This window comes from Dermacentor silvarum, chromosome 7 (assembly GCF_013339745.2).
Source record: "Dermacentor silvarum isolate Dsil-2018 chromosome 7, BIME_Dsil_1.4, whole genome shotgun sequence".
Classification (NCBI taxonomy): Eukaryota; Metazoa; Arthropoda; class Arachnida; order Ixodida; family Ixodidae; genus Dermacentor; species Dermacentor silvarum.
The window spans coordinates 167,763,142-167,783,293 of record NC_051160.1 but is presented as its reverse complement, the minus strand read 5'-3'; the positions used below and the strand labels follow the sequence as shown (position 1 = coordinate 167,783,293).

At 45.3% G+C, this 20,152-nt stretch overlaps 1 long non-coding RNA gene across 1 annotated transcript; it reads left to right on the top strand.

Moving 5' to 3' along the window:
* Positions 1–1,069: 1,069 nt before the first annotated feature.
* On the top strand, positions 1,070–18,160 carry LOC125947059 (uncharacterized). The gene is made up of 2 exons (XR_007468097.1): positions 1,070–1,493; positions 17,171–18,160. It is a non-coding gene; the product is annotated as an uncharacterized LOC125947059 (long non-coding RNA).
* Positions 18,161–20,152: the final 1,992 nt, after the last annotated feature.

Below are 20,152 nucleotides of genomic sequence, written 5' to 3'. Positions count from 1 at the left end.
CCGCAAAAGTGCTTTTAACCAAGGATACAGTCCCTAATGCATGTTTCAACCACGAGTTGTAGCCACCACTGGCATTGCTGTGCAATGTCATATGACTGTGCACTAACTGGCTATTTCATTGTGACTATTGCGGATGTATGCCCCGCGTTCCAAACACCTTCCCCTACACATCCAATCATTCAAAAGTGGTGAAGCGCTCCATCACCCCAGGGGCCCTTAGAAATGCAGTCGTTCGCTCTTGCCCCCACTTGATGTCCAGCAGCTTCACCATTCAAGCCCAGCGGCAAGTGGCTATCCAGTACGACTGCTGTCATCCTTGGTGGAAGCTTTATTGCAAGATGTTTGTTCCCCAAAAAAACCGTGCGAAGTGGTTGAGGGCCTAACGAAGACTTGTTGCGATCCTGTATATACATGGTGTGTCCCATCACATCAAGAAAGCCGCAGGCCGGGCTGGTGTAAAGGTGGTGTTTACCGCACCTAACAAGTCGGGAAGGTTGTGCAAGAAAGTCAACGAGAGCCGGAGAACACCTGGACTGTGCAATAAGCAATGTGTCGCAAAGCCTGTAGATTGCTATACTATTGTAGTGTATATTTCATTTCTACCTCTTGCGGCTGCACTTCCATAGGGCAAATGGGATGGTGTCTTGATGAACGTTTGCGTGAGCATACGTACTGTGTCAAGGTTAAGACTGATAGTAATCTGGCTGTTCATTGTGCAAGGTGTGGCTGTTCACCCCTCTTAGATGACACACGTGTGTTGAGAAAGTACAGCAATCAGATGGCCAGGGAAATCTTGGAGGCCTGTTCAATGTGTCAGCTAGGAGCCACTTGTGTAAGTGCCCCTTCTATAGCTCTTTGCAATAAGGAACTTAAGTTCCTTAGGAGTTAATCAGTTTGGCCTTTGTCTACTATGTGTATTGTTACATTTGTATAGTTTTATGTTTTTTACTCATGCGCAGCAACAGTTGACAGACGATGACTCCCCTTCCCTTTCTTCTTTTTTTTTTTCTCTCTCTTTCTGCTCGTTGCAAATAGTATATATTTGCCCAGGCTTCAATAAAGATGTTGGCAGACAGCGCTCGTCCCGTGTTCTCCTTTGTCCATGTTTTTTTGGCGCTGTTCTAAAATGAAATTTTCTTGTGTGCGTGTAGGACTGGTAGGCAGCAAGGCTCCTCCCGTGGGAGAGTCCAGTGTGGGCCACCAGCTGCTCCGGCGGCTTGGCTGGGAGCCCGGTCGGGGGCTGGGGCCAGCCGGTGCAGGGGTACTGCTGCCGGTGCCGGCGCATGTTCGTCCACGAGGTCGCCCGGGGCTGGGGTTTGCACCCCCACCACCGCCACCCCCGTCGCCACAGCCGTTGCCCACGGTGCAGCAGCCCAACGTGGAGGGGGCCTCCCTCTCCAGCTGACCAACCCTGCAGCCTCGTTCTCCCCCCACACTGCCTGCTGGCCGACAACGTCGCCGAGCCCGGAATCTCACAATGCCAGCCACCTGAGGTCTGTACCATATTTAGCTGGCAAGATGTTACATTGGTAAATGGTGACTAATGGAAGAACAGGGGGTAATATCCTCTGACAATCATTTTCGCTAATACTTTGACTTTCGCAAGACGTCATGTGACTAGCACTAGACGCGTTGGCGTCCACTGGCAATAGAATTATTGCCTCTGTGCCAGGATAATGCTTTCGCTTGTAAACACCTATGTGTCCTGTGTTCTTTATTACTGTTCCCCTAAAGACATATAAGCAGAGTTGTACTCTACAGGGTGTTTAGTTAACTTGGGCCAAACTTTAAAAATATGGAAATGCTACGTAGCTGGACAGAACCAAGATGATGTTGCTTGCCATCGCTTGGAGATACTCACTGTTTTTGGCGTCCTGCCTAAAGATAATTAGTTTTAGTTAATTAATCGACTTCTCAATTATTATAATTAGATGAAAAGTGTCAATGAGAAAATTGTAGAGCAACATGAGAAAGTACCGATACAGCTTTAAGTTGCTCAATACGTGCTACATAATTACGTTTTTCTGAGCGTGAAAGACGCCCGAGAATACACGCAAAATTACCGCACGACTGGTCACTCGAGGCACTTTTCGTGTATTCGCAGGCTTCTTTCATGCTCAGAAAAACACTTTTATGTAGCACATATGAGCAACAGAAAACTGTATCGGCAGTTTCTCATGTTGCTCTACAATTTTCTCATTGACACTTTTCATCTAACTATAATAATTGAGAAGTCGATTAATTAAGACTGATTATCTTTAGGCAGGATGCCAAAAACAGTCTGAGTATCTCCAAGCGATGGCAAGCAACATTATCTTGGTTCTGTCCAGCTACGTAGCATTTCCATATTATTAAAGTTTGGCCCAAGTTAAGTGAAACACCCTGTATATGAAGTAGGTATTCTGTAGAAACATTTGCAGATCAAGAACTGCACTGCAAATTGCAGGGTGACACTTGTCTGACTGCACCCCTTGTGTAGCTTCAGCAGCGTAGCCTGCCAAGTACCGTATTTGCACTTAAATTACGCAACCGCGAATATAACACGAGGGTGGTACTTTCGGTCACTATGAAAAAAAAAATGGAAAAAAAAATATTACGATTATAACGCGAAGTGATGCAACTGGAAACAGCAAAGGAAAGGTGGATGCCTGCAGGGCTTCATTTATCGTTGCAGCCGTTGGAAGGTAATAGGAGATAGGTGCATGCTCAATTACTCGTCATCACTGCTCAAGTCTTTGTCACTCTCGGTAACAACTGCGTCGTCATTTGTGCCGTCAAGATTATTGGATAGGAAGCACTTCAGGAATGCCCTCGATACTATTAAAGATGGCAAAGCCTCCCACACATTGCTGATCCATCGTGCGACTTCGCAGACTGACGCTCGCTTGATGGGACCCGCTGGCATCAGTTGACAATTGTTGTCTTCAAGCCACTGCTCGTATTCCTGTTGTACAAGATCTTTGAACGGCTTGTTTCTATAGACATCGAGTGGTTGGAGCTGCGACGTCGTGCCTCCAGGAATAACAACCAGGTCGGTGTTGTCCCTAGCAAGTGCGTCCTTGACCTCGCCAGTCAGGTGACCTTTGAATGCATCTAACACGAGCATTGCCAGAATCTTCAGGTGTGCGCTTGAACGTTTTCCCCACACAACATGGAGACACTCAATCATCATGGTGCTGTCCATCCAGCCTTAGTGCTACTTCCATACTTTTACATTTTTATGTGCTAATCACTTCTCTATGTATATGTTACGGTCATAGCATACCTCACTAATCATTGTCATATTTTTAGCACATATGTTTTACGCACTTACACATTGACTGATTTTAGGCCCCTTTACAGCCATGGTACAGTTGAACCCCGCTATTACGTTCCCGGGTGCTGTGTTTTCCCTGCTGTTACACCGTTTTCGTATGGTCTCAGCATAGCTCCCATAGGACCCAATGCATTGGTACAGTCGAATCCCGGCACAACGACGTCCGCTTCAACGAAATTTTCACCACAACGAAGTTTTTTTCATTCCCCGTCGATGTCCCATAGAACATAATGCATTGACATTCCCTCCAAAACGAACTACTTCACGAACACATTTTCACTTCAACAAAATTTTTACGAAGCAGACGTGAGCAAAATTTTTTAAACGGCAGCTCACCGAAACCCCTAAAACTCTTTTTTCATGCCTTAACAAACCATCGACCTTCATAGCGTAAACACACAGAAACTTGAGCTGCTCGGGCTGCAATGTAAACAAAACAAAGCCGCCATGCCGCGTTAGTGATGGCGATGCAACGCGCCCGTATGGAGGAGCATCCGAGCTCCGAAGAAACGTTTTGGGTCATATTTGTTAGAAAAATAATACGCCTATAAATTACATACACGCATCAATTTTATTTTTATAGTATGTCTAATTATTAATGTTCTATAACGTTTCGTGAGAATTTCTCGGGTGTACAACACCAATTAAAAAGTTGCAGTTGCGAGGTCAAATCCCGGTAGGGTGCGCCGAGGCGTTCACGCGATGCACGCTTGACAACAAGCGATTGCACGCCAGTTGGTCATTGTCTCCCGAAGGTGTCAAATCGGTATTCCGAGAAGCATGTCGCCGCCGACAAAGAAGCGGAAGTTTTTGTCGCTGGAAGAGAAGGCTAAAGTTATCGCCCAGGCTGAAGGCGGAAAGAGAAAGTCAGTCATCGCGGAAGAATTTGGGATTCCGGCGAGCTCCCTTTCTACTATACTGAAGTGCAAGGACGCTATAGCGAAAGCGCTAGCTTCCGGGACGTCAGCGAAACACAAGAAAGTGACTCAGCCGGTGCACGAGGACTTGGACAAGGCAGTATACACCTGGTTTGTGGAGACGCGGGCCAAGAAGATCGCTCTTAGCGGTGATATTGTGCGACAAAAAGCACTGAATTATGCCTGCTTGCTAGGCATAGATGACTTTAAGGCCAGGGTAGGTTGGCTGAACAGATTCAAGTCGCGCCACAGCATCATCGGCAAAGTTTTGTGCGGTGAAGCCGCTTCGGCGGATAGTGACGACGCCGCTGCGTGGATGTCAGCTAGCCTCGCAGGCATCCTGAATGACTACTCACCGTCGGATATTTACAATGCAGATGAGACCGGACTCTTTTACGAAATGCTACCCACCAGGACCCTGGATTTTAAGGGGCTGCGCTGCCACGGAGGCAAGCACAGTAAGAAGCGAATAACCGTGCTCCTGTGCGCCAACATGGACGGTTCGGACAAGCGGCCGCTGTTGGTCATCGGCAAAAGTGCCAAACCACACTGCTTCAAAGGAAACCGGAGCCTTCCCGTGAAGTACATGGCTAACACTCGGGCGTGGATGACCCGGGCTATTTTCGGAGAGTGGGTCCAGGCTTTCGACCGGGACATGGGCAGGCAAGGCCGAAAGGTTTGTCTACTCTTAGACAATTGTTCCGCCCACATCATAGAGGACGACGCCGAGCTGGAAAACGTGCAGTTAAAGTTTTTCCCACCGAACTGCACCTCCATCATTCAACCCCTCGACCAAGGGGTCATCCAGAGCGTCAAGCAGGCCTACCATGAGCGCCTCATTCAAAGGCTGCTTCTAAATACGCAGTTGGGCCGCAAAACAAAAGTAGACCTGTTTATGGCGCTCCAAATGATTGCCGCTTCGTGGTGCGCAACGAGAAGCGCCATAATCAGAAATTGCTTCCGCCATGCTGGGTTCAGCGCGCAGGCCACCGAGACTTCGGACTCCGAAAACAAAGATATAGATGGAGACGGGTCGCCGTCTGATGAAGTCGAAGCCGCGTGGGCAGCCCTGCTGGAAAGTGGAGATGTGCCCGCCGGTGTACATCCAGACGAGTACATCCAAGCTGACTCGTGCGTGGTGGTGCGCGAGGAAATGACCGACGAAGACATCCTGAACAGCGTCCGGGAAGACTGTGTTTCGTCGGACGAAGATGACGCAGCCGCGCAACGTCAGCCCGGACAACCGACTACATCGCAGGTAATGGACGCATTCGACACGATCAGGCGTTCTATCGGGACCACGGACAACGATCAGGCAATGGCTTTGCTGGCGGCATGCGAGAACCTCGTTGTGCCATCGCTTGGCAGGAAGCGGAAGCAAGCTAAGCTGACAGATTTTTGGCATTAAAGATTGATTTTTGCGTCAGCGAGTCACGTGTCACCTATGTATTTGAATAATATCGCGACAACGAATTTCCGCGACAACGAAATTTTTCGCGCTCCCCGTCTATTTCGTTGTAGCGGGATTCGACTGTAACCCCGTTGTTGCGTCGCAACTGTGGGACCGTTCCCGCATCATGCGTTGCGAACTGCTGGCCCAAGCGGCCATGTTTTCATGTCATTTGGCTTGGTGGCTTGACGATGGGATTGGCTGCCCAAAGTGCTGGGGGCTACACCTATGACGTATTTTCGGTTTCCACCAGCAAAAGCATGGCCTTTGAGATCTGTATTTACTATCTAAAGATGGTGTCTATGACGCGTTAGGGCCCTAAAATTGGCTTTGGCGCATAGCTCAATTCAATTCAATTCAATTCAAATTTATTTCCAAAACAAATTTGGTGGTTGACAGGGCTAAAAGCTGCGGTCTGCAGCTTGACAGAGGCCCGGACACCATATTCAAGGCAGGGCTTGACCTCGACGTGCATGTCGAGCCGTTAAACAAAACATACAAAACAGAAAATACTAGTTCATCAGAATAAGAATACACTATAGGAGTAAGAAGACACAATACTAGATATATGACTATAAAATAAAAAAAAATTATTTATATACGAAGAAAAAATATATAAAAGGTCGAATATAATGAAATGGGAAAATAACACATACATATATATATACACACACATATATACATACACATATACGTGTGATTTCACATATGCATACACACATACACATATAATACATCAGGAAAAGATATTGCAATCTAAAACACCACAGCGTCAAATACAAGCAGACACAGGATGATTTAGCTTCTGTTAAAAAAAAAAAAAGAATTACTAATGTATGTAGCTTCAGGACAATAGTGGTAGGTATGATCTAAGAAAAGAGCTGATGTAGTAATGCTAGTGTGGGCTTCGCTATATGTTCGTATTTATTGAGGATTACCGGAAGATTATATTTCAAAGACTGAAGCTTGTAAAAAGTACGGAAACGTGGTATAAGCCAAAAGTCAGGACAACGTGTACGAACATTGGTATATTGCTGAAGCAGTGCTATTGTGGTAATAAAATTTTTAAAAGTAGGTGAAGACAGATAGAATGAACGCAGAACACGAAATTCATACATATGTTGTATTTTCATAATGTTGTACAACTTAAAATAATATTCTGTGGAAGCTAAATAATCGATATTTGCGATATTGCGAACAACTTTCTTTTGTAATAAACAAATCCTTGTAATATTTCTTTGTGTAGTGGTCAACCATACGAGACTACAGTAGTTAATATGAGAAGCGAACAGCGCATAATAAATCTGTTTTTTTGCTTCCACTGGGAGAATTGCACGGCAACGAGATAGAGCTCCTGTGGTCATTGAAAGTTTTTTGCATAAGTTGTCAACATGCGAATCCCATGAGAGATTTGAGCTAAATGTTACTCCGAGAATTTTATATTCATTAACGATTTCTATCCTGTGCCCGTCGCAGTATATATTCTGTTGTAAATTAATTACTTTATTTTTTGCACGGAAGAAAAGTACCTTGGTTTTAGCTGGGTTAATTTTGAGGCAGTTCGAATGTGACCAAAATACGAGTTTCTCAAGAACGTGATTACATCTTGATGCTAGGTCGGCTTCATCAGTTCCGGAGAGTAGAATAGTGCTATCATCGGCATATATGATAAATTTTGAGCTTGCGTCAATACCTACAATATCGTTTATATATACATTAAACAAAAGAGGACCTAAAATACTGCCTTGGGGCACACCACATTTTATATGGAGGGGAGATGAATGGTAATTGCCAATGTACACACACTGAGTCCTGTTGGCCAAGTACGAACGGAGTAGTTCGAGCTGCTTACCACGAACCCCGTAGTCCGAGAGTTTAGTATCAGTATGTTATGGTTAAGTGAATCAAATGCTTTACTGTAATCAACGAAAAGACCAAGAGTTATATGTTTATTTTCGATGTTTTGTAGCACACTTTCTTTAAGAGTTAATAAAGCTGTTTCAGTAGAGCGTCCTTTCCTAAAGCCAAACTGCGCGTCGGAAAGAAGATTTATTTTGTCAAAGAAGTTAGTCAGTCGAGAAAACAATATCTTTTCTAAGCCTTTAGAAAAAATTGGTACAACAGATATTGGCCTATAATTTGTTGTCTCATTTTTATTGCCCCCTTTGTAAATGACTGTTACCTTGGATCGTTTCAGTGCGTCAGGAATTTGACCTGATTGGATAGCGAGATTGAATATGTGAGTGAGCGCAGGCGCAATGCATTCGATAACATATTTTATGGGCTTTATTTGTAGGTTATCTATATCTAAAGCCTTGCTGTTCCGTAGACCTAGAAATGTTCGATAAACCTCAGCTTCACTTATTTCATGCAGAGCAAAGCTCTCAGCAGGGCAATTGTTGGACGGTCTGATAACCTGTAGGTTACTATCTGGAAGAGCGTGTTTTAGAAACGCTTGGTTAAAATGATCAACAAGCGCCTGACCAACTATTTCATGGTTATTTTGCGTTAACTTCGAGGGCGTTTCCGTTTTACTTTCGCGACCGAGAACCCTATTTAGCACTTTCCATGCGGCGTCAGGCTGCTGTTTCTTTATATCAGAAAACAACCGCTGATAATATCCCAACTTTGCCAACCTAAGCTCGGCGTTCAGTTTATTTCTGAAAGTTTTAAAGTCTTTCAAGTCAGATGGTGCTCTTGTACGTAAAAAGGTGTGAAATAATCGATTTTTCTTATTAATAGCTTTCCTGTGGGAAGGAGTGACCCAAGGTTTTCTTATTCGTTTTGATGGTTTGAAAGTTGTAAAAGGAAAATGTCTAGCGTATATTCGCTGAAAATTTTCAATGAACTTAGAATATGCTTCATTCACGTTTTTTATTCCGAATATAAAAGTAAAGCATCGTCTGATACATACTGCACTGTAATTGCGTTCCTTAGACTATTTGTATGAACTTTGGGGGGGAAGAAAATCATAAAGATTGGGCAGTGGTCACTTATGTCAGAGGCTATGGTTCCCGCATCAGTGACTCTAGTTTCCGCGTTGGTAATAAACAAATCAAGTATTGACGAAGTTAGTACAGTGATGCGTGTCGGAGTAGTCATTATATTCACAAAGCCCGAAGACGAAATGGTGTTGTTAAAATCTTGAACGCAGGTGCTGGCTTCAAGGGTATTTATATTAAAGTCTCCACCACAAACGAGTTTCAGACTATTTGTGAAAACAAATTGCAAGAAGTTTTCAAAAAAATTCATAAAGTGCCCAAAATTCCCATTTGGTGGGCGATAAACGACAGTAATGACGTCAGCGTTTCGTTTCAGTGTTAGTACCTCGTAATCGTTTGTAATGCATGTATAATCTGATATTACCTCATATTCTTTAGAAGCCTTAACATAAATAGCGACGCCACCGCCCCTACGACTACTGCGATTGATAAAAAAGTTTTTGTATCCATTAAGATGGAGCATTGCACACCCGTCGTAATACCATGTTTCGGTAAGCATTAAAATACTATACTGAAAAGAGAATTCGCCTAGGAAATAGGCAATCTGGTCATGCTTAGCGAGGGCAGAGCGTGTGTTAATATGCAAAACAGAATCGTACATAGAAGAACATGGAAGAATTTCATGGGGCAATGCAAAATCGTGGTAACGCATTTTAAAAGCTTAAACTGTACGCACAAAGAGGGGGGCTAATTACACCGATGTTATCTTATTGAGGTCGTCTTCACAAGTTATGGATATGGCGCTAGAACTGTCTGACTGCCTTGCAAAAATCCTTCCATTGTGGGTCCAAACGGATCTCCACTGGCAGTCCTTCTTACGCCTAATAGCCATACTGAGAAGTCTCTTTAGTGTAGGACAAAGATGCTCATTTAAATAGATAGGACTTGGACTGCCAAGTCCTAGGCTGTTATTAGTAAGCCGGGCTTTTCTCGCTTTCTTTAAAGTCATGTCGCGCTTCGACCGGGACTTGAATTGCACGATAATGTTAGTTTTATCCGGATTACGCGTGGGGACGCGATGACAAGTCTCGATATCACACTCACTGATTGGTTCTTCAATAGCATCTCCGATAGTGGACAGTATGGCAACGACACTTTCATTTTCTGTCTTAACGACTCCTTGGATTTCAAGATTGGCATTCCTAGAATATTGTTCAAGATGAACTATCTGGTTCTCCAGCTCGCCGTTCTTTCTTTCCAAGGAAACGTACTTTGCATTGATTGCCTGGTTCTCTTTCAAAAGCTGAGTGTTTTTTGCCACTTCAGCTTCAAATCTCTTCTTTAAGTCGTCTATTTCTCTATGCGCGAATTCGATGCTCTGTGTCATGTTTCGCTGCTCATTTTTCAGATCACGAATTTCATTGCGCAGGTCTCTCTCGTACGCCTCGCGCGACGATTTCAATTCTATCTTGAGTTCATCTTTTAGTTTCTGAAGGATTTCGTCTTTCGCTTTCGCAAACTCCTTTGACATCGTCACACAAGCAAGGCGAGGCACACACTTGGCAGCAGCGACGAAAAAAAAAAAAAAGAAAACGAAACAAAAAAGAGAAAACTTAACTAACCTGCACCAAAGGAAATAGCAGGCGTAAGGCGATGCACACCTAGGTCGTCGCCACTGCCAAGTGAATGCAGTAAGCGCAAGAAGGCTCCTTTTGTAGCTCTGGAATGGGTGACGTCAGGCCTTTCTTGCAGATATCAGCGCCGCCGAAGAGTGCCGTGCCGCGCCTCCTGTTGTCGATCCGTGCCGAGAAGCGTGTTAGGTCACGTGGTCTCGGCCGATGCTGACGTGGCGCACAAGTGCGGCTGCGCAGAGACAATCTGCACCAAAGGAAACAGCAGGCGTAAGGCGATGCACACCTAGGTCGTCGCCACTGCCAAGTGAATGCAGTAAGCGCAAGAAGGCTCCTTTTGTAGCTCTGGAATGGGTGACGTCAGGCCTTTCTTGCAGATATCAGCGCCGCCGAAGAGTGCCGTGCCGCGCCTCCTGTTGTCGATCCGTGCCGAGAAGCGTGTTAGGTCACGTGGTCTCGGCCGATGCTGACGTGGCGCACAAGTGCGGCTGCGCAGAGACAATCTGCACCAAAGGAAATAGCAGGCGTAAGGCGATGCACACCTAGGTCGTCGCCACTGCCAAGCTGTTCCTTCTAAAGCCGAAGAGCGATAACGCTGTCACCGCACGGTGTGTGTTCTGACGTTACTAGAAGTAACTCGGTTTTGGAGCTCCGCATATTGGCCAGCGCAGGCATGTGGACCACGCGGTGCTTGCGCGAACTAACGGCACTGCGGTCGAATCCGGCTAGCGGTTGGTCGCGTTGGCTGCTGCTGCAGTGGCGCGGCTGCTTGGTATTGCACACAAGTTCACTCGTCTGCATCGAATTATTAAGGCAAAAGCCTTATATGTCTCATCTTTCAGTCGACCGTCAATGTCCTCGAGCGAAAAACCGTGTCGTCGAAGTGAAATCGTACGCGATGACGACTCGGTGTAGTAATTCACTTACTACACCACCCATCATGTCTTACCTATATACAGTAGAACCCCTTTTTTACGTTACCGGGTGCTGCGTTTTCCCGGCTGTTACGTCGTTTTCGGCCGGTCCTGGCACAGCTCCAATATAACCCGATGGATTGGTAACCCCACTGTTGCGTCCCAACTGTAGGACTGTTCCCACATCATACGTTGCGAACTGCCGGCCCGAGCGGCCATTTTGACTTTTCATGTAGCTTGGCTTGGTGGCTTGACAATGGCATTGGCCGCCCAAAGTGCCGGGGGCGACAACTATGACGTATTTTTGGTTTCCACGAGCAAAAGCATGGCCCTTGAGATCCGTATTTGCTATCTAAAGATAGTGTCCATGACGCATTGTGGCCCTAAAATTAGTTTGGTGCATAGATGTTCCGTATAAAGTCCAAGGGCGATAATGCCGTCGCCGCACTCCGTATTCTGTATGTACGAGTGAAAGCGTGCGAGGAGAGCCGACGACCGCGTCTAAATCTCGCGTGCGCACGAAAGAAAAGCAGGGAAGAAGAGTGCCTTCTTCCGTTTGTGCTCAGGCACCGGCGAGGGAGCGATGGGGGAAGAGAGGGAGAGATAGCGAGCGGCGTTGTACTCTAGCATCCACTGTGTACTCCATGGCAGTAAACGGGTCGTATCTTGAAAGCGATCTGTGTTGGGGGCAGAGTCTAGGCAGTGTAGGTGCGTCGGCGGCTCGTAGCTTTGTGTGTGCTGTGTGTTCTCGGCGCTCAGTTTGCGTTTTTCTGAGCTTAAAGAAGCCCGCGATTACGCGCAAAATTGCCGCGTGACTGGCCGCTCGAGGCACTTTGCTTATATTCGCGGGCTTTTTTTCACGCTCGGAAAAACACTTTTATGCAGCACGTATTGAGCAACAGAAAGCTGTATCGGGAGTTTTTTATACTGCTTTACTATTTTCCGATTGACACTTTTAATGCAATAATATTTGGGAAGTTGATAAATTAATTAAGACTAATTATGCATTTAGGCGGAATGCACAAAATAATCTATCTCCAAGCGACAGCGAACAACATTACCTTGGTTCTGTCCAGCTACGTGGTATTTGCATATTGTCTTGGTGCATGATAGTTGGGACAGCTTGTATGAGCTATGCACTTTCTTGGAGAAAGTTAGTCATATTGCGCGCTGGCCCACCCCCAAGTTGGCCCCCATCCAAATTTGGAGTTGGCCCACCCCCAAACTTCATTTGGCTCACTTCTACCAAAGCTTCCCCATGCATTTTTTATGGAGCCCTATGTATCCCTATGGGTATTCCCTCTGATAATTTTTTAATTGTTCCTTATCTCTTATAAAGCTACCAATCATCTACATTTATATTATAATGATGAAGAATTATAAGTTTGCAAATTATGCATTTTTGTGCAGCTACAAGGGCTGTTCGACGAGAACTATGTTGTCATCTACTTTTAGATCACTGCTGGCACCTGATGGGTAGTGATGCAGTGAGCGCAACTCGAGGAGGTACTCTTTTCTCCATCGTATCCATAGATGGTCAAGCAGTTTCGGATGGTACTGCCACTTCTTGGTCAGATCGTCTGTTGTTGCTTGCGCGCACCACGTTTCATACTCTGAGCTGTGTGTTCCTGAAACCGGCATCAATGATTGTCCGACAAGAAAATGGGCTGGGCATATTGCTGAAAGTTCCATCGCATCGGTATACGTGTAAGTCAATGGTCATGAATGGATCACTGCTTCCACATCAAGCAGTACTGTCTCAGTCTCTTCACTATTCAGGTACCTCTTTCCAAGTACTTTCCGCAGAGAAGTTTTGATGGAGCCGATCAACCTCTCCTACCAACCTCCCCACCAGGGCGCTCCTGGCACAGTGAACTTCCACTGGACGTGATGTTTGTCTAGGAAGGATGCAAAAGGGGAGCTTTTCATAACATCCCATATGTCTCTTAGGTTCTGTGATGTCTTTTTGAAGGCCAGTGCGTTATCCGAATATAGTGTCTGCGGCACTCCTCTGTGAGCTAGAAATCTGCGGAACGCTAGGAGGAAGACTTGTGCTGAGAGCCCGCTCGTCAATTCTAGGTGTACTGCTCGGGTGGTGGCGCAGGTGAGTATTTAATTCAATTCAGTTTATTTGGACATACATAGATGGTACAGGATGTCCACGAGGCGTGGCAAAAGGAGGCAACAATGTCAGGGCCTTCACCTCAGGATCACACATCGTGGCAGCAGATCGGCATGACAAAATATGGCACTACATTGAGAGATCGAGGCAATCAGCGAAAACTCAGCAATACATGCTGTTTTACATATGAGAAATTATCCTATGATTTGACATTATACATTGATTACATCATTCTAATTCACAGAAACAGTGATGTCGAAAATCATTCAAGTTGCACTTGCTCAAGGATAGCAGAATGTATCCTTTGCAGGCGGTGGCAGTCAGTGCACTCTCCTTTATATGGAGTGGTCCTGCAAAGTCTTGTCCAGCTGCTTTAAATGGTCTCGAAGAAACAAGCCGATCGAGTGTAAGGGGATCATATAGCGCTTTGGCTGGATTCACGCTATATCTCTTACGCAGAAAGCAGGCATTAATAACTTGTTTGGTTTCCTGCCGAGCACGAATAATCCAGAAACGCTGGTGAACCTGTACCATGGTATTCGCAATACCTCCATGCGCTGATATACAGTGCGCTTCGATGATTACCAACTTCGTGAAGTGGTGGTGTCCCGGTGAAATAATGGGATGTTTCTCCTCGTACGTCGTGTCCATTCGTTCAAGTCGACCTCCGAGTCGAAGTTCTTTACTCTGGTCGATGAAAGGGTGAAGATCTTTTAAGACTGAGTGTTTAGGAGCGGCATTTCTGTGCAAAAGCCATTGTATGTCCACAAGGAAAGCCTCTCGTTGAACAAGACAAATCCAAAACGTTTCGGCGTTGATGATCTCTTCTGCTAATATTGTTTTCACAGTCGCTGCTGGCATTCTTCGACTTCGATTCACAAATCGGAAGAGCCAAGCTGTGACACGCAGAAGTTTTTGCAGATCCCTGAACTTTGGTATATCAATTAACATGTCTACGTGACGTTGTGCCTAGAGAAGAACGCTTGGAGGGTCATACTCTGGCTCCAAGTCCTGGCAAGGTTTAGGAATTGTGTCCGATTCTTCAGGCCATGCTGACCTCGGCTGCTCTCCCGCAAGGCTCTTGCAGATATTCCTCGAGTCAATAAGTCGGATGGATTGTGATCACCTGGACAGTAACGCCATGGCTCCAGGCCAGTCGCATCTGTTATCTCTGTCACTATATTTTTTTTGCAAATTGGCCTAATTTATTTTGTTGCCCATGGATCCAGCTCCATATGATCATGGAGTCAGACCACATGACACAGGGCAGAAACCTTGAATCCCATGACGACCAGATATATTTTATTAGCCTTGCTCCTACTACTGCTGCCATGAGCTCTAGTTTAGGCAGCGTGAGCACTTTTATCGGTGCTATGCGCGATTTGGCTGCTACGAGGTGTCCGGCTTCCAAGGCGATGCTCGGCGAAGCGTTCTTCAGTCTGTCGTCGTTCCTCTCCACCCGCCACGTCAGTTGGTCGAGTAGAAGTTCCCTCGAGTCGTGCGAAAAAATGAAGCGTTTCGCACGGGGTTTTCGGCACCATAAATATAGAAAAACTACGAGCCAACGGGAGAAGCCAGACACGGAGCCATTTGTCCTTGCTCCTTCACTTCTTTTCACGCAGTCCTAGTCTGCATACGTTTATTCTTCTTTTTCTGCATTGTCGGTAGCACGACTCGATCGCCGCGCCATTAGTTCTCGCGGCCGCCACGGAGCCCATGTTTTCAGTGGAGCTGTGAAACTGAGTTGGCTCTATTAACGTTGGTGTGCTCTATGTGCGAGGGTAGCTTTGTGCGTGCTGTGTGTTCTCGGCACTCGGCTTGCATTGAAGCGATAGACAGCAGTGAATAAGCAAATGTTAACAAGCTTATACGGACGATAAAAGTACTATCCTTACTTTGTCTAGCTGTCTACTAATTTGCTATCGCAATCAATGCTTCGGCTTTCAGGCGAAATTGTGACTTTTTTTTTAAACACAAGAATTGAAATAAAGTTGTGTGCAGTTCACCACTACTCACTTATAAATTTTTCCTGTTTCTCGGCTCTTGCGTTTTGCGCCTCTTACTTTTTTTTTTACGGTCCCATGAGAAACGTATCCGCGGGGTTCTACTGTATATTACAAGGCACATTTTGACTGAGAATTTTGGAAAGTACATGAGTCAAAAAGAAACTGCAGTCACCATTAACTACGCTTTATACCAACAGTATCGCTTTTAAGTATGGAATGCGTTGAGCTCCCGTTGTCGGCGACCTTCAAGTGACCTTGAGCCGAAAGCCAGAGCCATTATCCGGTCATCGTTGCGAGAACAAAACGAGATCATCCAGGCAACCAGTCAAGCGTTAAGAAAATGTGGTCTCCTCCTAACCCTTTGTACAAGACTGCAACGCATTATATTCGTGCAAATACGGTATAAAATGGAGTACAGTCAATGACTGATAAACAAGACTCGGCGAAGACTGCCTAAAATCAAATAATCAGGAGTCGGAAATATTGGATTTGCCAGATAATAAGTAATAAGTATGAAGTGTGTATTCAGCCAGGCTCCCCTTCCAGCTCTGGGCACACTGCAACGTCTAGCGGAGCTGCCGCGATGTCCATGTGGCGCATTTGTTAAGATGTGTATATTCAGTAGGGGTGTGCTAATACCTAATGCAGTTGAACCCACTTATAACAATATTCAAGTGCCACGGAAATTCCATAGTTATAACTGATAAATGTTATAACTGGTTTGCATGAAAAAAAAATCAAAATAGGGGGATGGCAGAGCTGTTGTGAGAAAACTATAATGGCGGGGAGGCCAGTGCCCCCACCACCTTCCTTCATCTGTCTGCTGATTGTGTTGACTCGTTTTACTGCTTAAGTCTGCTTCCCGCGCACTTCGATCATGTATCACAAGCCGCGGCTGTCGGCAAAGAGGGTTCACGGGTGGCAAGCGACATGCAAGCTCTGCTGAGGCATCGCTTTAGTGGCACCAAAAGGGGTCTTTTAAAAAATGCGAATAAGCTGCCGCAGTAGCCTCTCGGCTTGAGAAATCGAGAAAAAACGCTGGGGCGTGATCGCCACAAGCATCTCGCCACGTACTTCCCACTGGGTTGCACGAGAAAACCCCATGTCCGTCAGCTTTGCTTCCTTTATGCAAAGCTTGCCGACATCCTTCTCTAAGGCATCTAGGTCACTTAGTGCAGCGGAAGGCCCCTCGTGAGAATGAAGCCTGAAAGGGACTGAATCGTCTGTAGAGCCTCCTGCGAGGACATCATTGAGGCAGCCTGCCCTACTGCATCATCGCTTCCTTCACTGTCACCGTCGTTATACGATACAAGCACGGTCGTGACAATCGCCTCGTCGGTTAGAAGTTCTGATGTTTCTAATGCGTTGTCCGCATGTAGAAACTCTTCGAGTTCTGAAGCATGTTTTGCTAGATTTACTGGCCATACATGCTCCAAGTACGTGCTTGAAATGGCCAAAGACTTCTTTAAATGTGTCACAAAATTACTTTGCTACATTACAAAAAGGAATAGGCAATGTTTAATGCAACTAAGATAGGGAAGTGGAAATAGTTCCTTACATCGCGGATTTCGTTATATTTAGGTTTTCCTGCAATATGCTTGGGTGATGCATTCCAATCTCTTATTGTGTGTGTGGAAAGAAATACTACCTGAATGTGTCAGTATGGAACCTGTATTCAACTAAATGCTTATGGGGTTTAGTTGGTAGTGTTTCGTTGTTCAGAGAAAAATACAAATGTACGGCTGTTTAGCTTGCTCTGGATGGTTTGGGATGGGGTGAGTGTTGGTGCAGAATTGTGCTTGGAGTGTGAGAGCTCATTGCAAAAGCGCGAGTGACAGTACCTCTGTAACAATGCACTGCTTCTTCTGGCAGGTCTGAAGGCAGCACTTTTCCCGAGCCCTGCTGGCTACAGCTGCTGCAAAGGGGTCTGTATGCAAAGCATCCTTGATTCGCAAGGCCAGGCATCTTGTGGAGTCATTATCACTGCCCGATGGAAACATACTGCACATGTTTCTAGCACGCTGAGCCTTTTTGATGGTGAACTGGACGTTCATGTGTGCGTGTGACTCAGTGGTGGACCAAGTGAAAAGAAGAAATGCTTACCTGGTGGTTTTTGGTGACCCGAGGAACAAGTGGGCTACGTTTCCTTCGACCTGCCTGCCAACCGTATTGTTTTGGCAGAGCAGGTGTCTCGTCTCTCTTGTATAATGATGGTTAGAATTCCTAGATGCACAGCCTTTTGTGGTAAGTTTTTACTGCCATTCACATGCTTTCATGGTATCATTGTTGCTCCATTTTCATGGAATGATTTACCATTCGACCTTAGTTCTCTTTGTACATTTTTTTTTTTTGCTGATGGTTATGGTTGGCTTCAATTTGCTTTATTTAATAGGAAAAACAAAATTAAACCAGTAAACACATTCTCGCTCTCCTTATTATATGGTGTCTTCTGTGATCACAGGTTATTAAAGTGCAGTGACTATGCATTGACTGCACTTCTTGATCGGTTGATGATAAGGGATGTGATGGGGCACCATTGTACAGATAGCAGCCATGTTGTCCCTTTTGTTTCCTTCAATGCCAGCTCATCATAATAAAGCATTTTGCATTAATGCAAAGTCGTAATGCTTTGTCCAGTATTGCAGTGAAATGATCTTCACTTCTTCACTTTTGGTCATTGAAATTTGTTCTTCAAATATCTGAAGACTCGTAGTAACAATATGATTTTTCTGATTAACTTGCACACTAAAATGTCCTTGCATTTTTTTCCGCCATCATGTTGCTCTCATTGGCAGTCTTGACACTGATTTTTTTACTGCAAAACATGACCTAATAAATGGGCCAGTGGTCTTCATTGGTGAATTTGTCTTTTCATTTGTTTTGCATGCTTTGCTTCAATCAAGGCTTGACATCACGTATAAAAGATACCCAACCTGGGATCAAACCATCGTACGTACACTTTCAAGCTAAACATTCTGACCACTATGCCTCAGTCATTTGATGCAAGTGGACAGATAGTGCAAAGCAGACAGGCACAAATACTTTTTGAAATTGCGAGTATTGATATTTCAGTTGAAAAAAATTCATCGGCCCTTCCTCTCCGTGAAGATGGTTAACCAGCAAAGCTGAAACGTGCGGCCCTGGCGTTTATCACTGGGTTAATCCCGAGGGTTCATTAAAGTATTTCTCAATTATTAGGTTACACACAGATTTGGCTACGAAGGAGAGAATGACGTCACTGACTATGCTCACAGTCCACCGTTGTCGCTTGCTTCCTCGAGTTTGCTCGGCGGCGTGGTTAGCAGCATTCGCCCGCCATTGCCGCTTGCGATTCTTCGAAATTAAATTGCTTCAAAATATAAATATGTCTATTACATAAGACAATGAATGAGCCGGCTCATACCCCCGTAAACACGGCCCCCCCATTTACGACAACAGAAGTGAAATTCTACGCTGAAATGATGAGTGGCAACGTAGCCAGCTGTGGAAGAAGACAATGATGACGAACTCAGGAGCAGTAGCACGAGCACAACCCGAGGGGTTGCAACAAGCCAGCTGCAGAAGAAGACGACACTCGAGCCAATGCTGATGATGATAGTTTTCTGTACACAGGCGATTTCGCCTAGCCATGTATGATTTCACCTAGACATATAAAGCTGTGACGAGACTAAAATTCAGTTCATGTTATTCGTTAGTTCGAATAATGGCAGTTCGTACAATTGGGACTTCAATAGCTGTATCTGATGAACTAAAAAGCAGAGCATTGGAAAGCCGCGCTGATCAGCTCAGATCTGCAAGACCAACTATGGGCCATCATCCAGCGAGCTCGAGAAGTGGCCGGCGCGGCCTTGGCCCAGGCCTCAATCCGCTGGTCTCAATAAAGTTGTTTGACACACACCCTCTGAAGCCGGTTATATGACAACTGTAGGCAGTTTTATAAAAACACTGTAGGAGTTAATACAAAAACGAAGGACCAGTGTAAAAATTGATCCCTAATTGCACCATATTTGTAATTTGCAGTTCCGAAAACGACGTTTTTTTTTCGTTATCCTTCTACTAACTAAAGATATGCTTCAAAATCAAAATTATTCTACTCCTAAAATTGCTGTAAAAGCTTTTTCAGCAGTCCCATCTCTGTTATGTACAATGTATCACTTCATAAATATGTCAATATATATCTTTTGGTAATTCATAATTTAGTTAAGCAAATGCAAAAAATTAAAACCCCTTCCCTACTGGGAACAGGGGTGCATGCGATGCTTGTCCAACCCTACGGTAGGGTTTGGTTAGTTTTTTAAAACGTTCACGGGCCCACTGCCGTTCCTTCAAGGCAGCTTGCTCTTAGGCAGAACGAACCAAACGCAGCCTCCTCATGTGACTGCCAGACCTGAACTGGCGGGAAACGGCGGGCGGAGGGAGGGGATGGGGGGTATGGCGTAATCGTGCGCGCCAGCTGCGGGCGCTGCGTCTACTTCTTCATGTGTATAAAACCCTGCTTTAAAGTGTCTGAATCAGCGTGGTGGTTTCGAAACCCGGAGGTCAGTGGTTCGATTCCGCAGCCTGACGAGCAATTTTTACTTCTGCATGGTTGGGTTTTTTTTGTATGCCGACGCGGGAGTGAGGCAATACAAGTTTCGCTTGAAAAACAAAACAATGCACCAGGAGTAAGGCTGACTGCATTGTATTCAGAGTCTGCATGCTCATGACTGCTGTTTGCAGTAATTGAGTTAGGGAAATCAAAGAGGTACTGGAAGCTCGTGCTTTTTTGTTATATCGACTCATTTTTATGGAAGTCTTGCAAAAGAAATTGATTAATGTGATTTAGAAATAAATGTTCAAGAACAAGCATGAGAT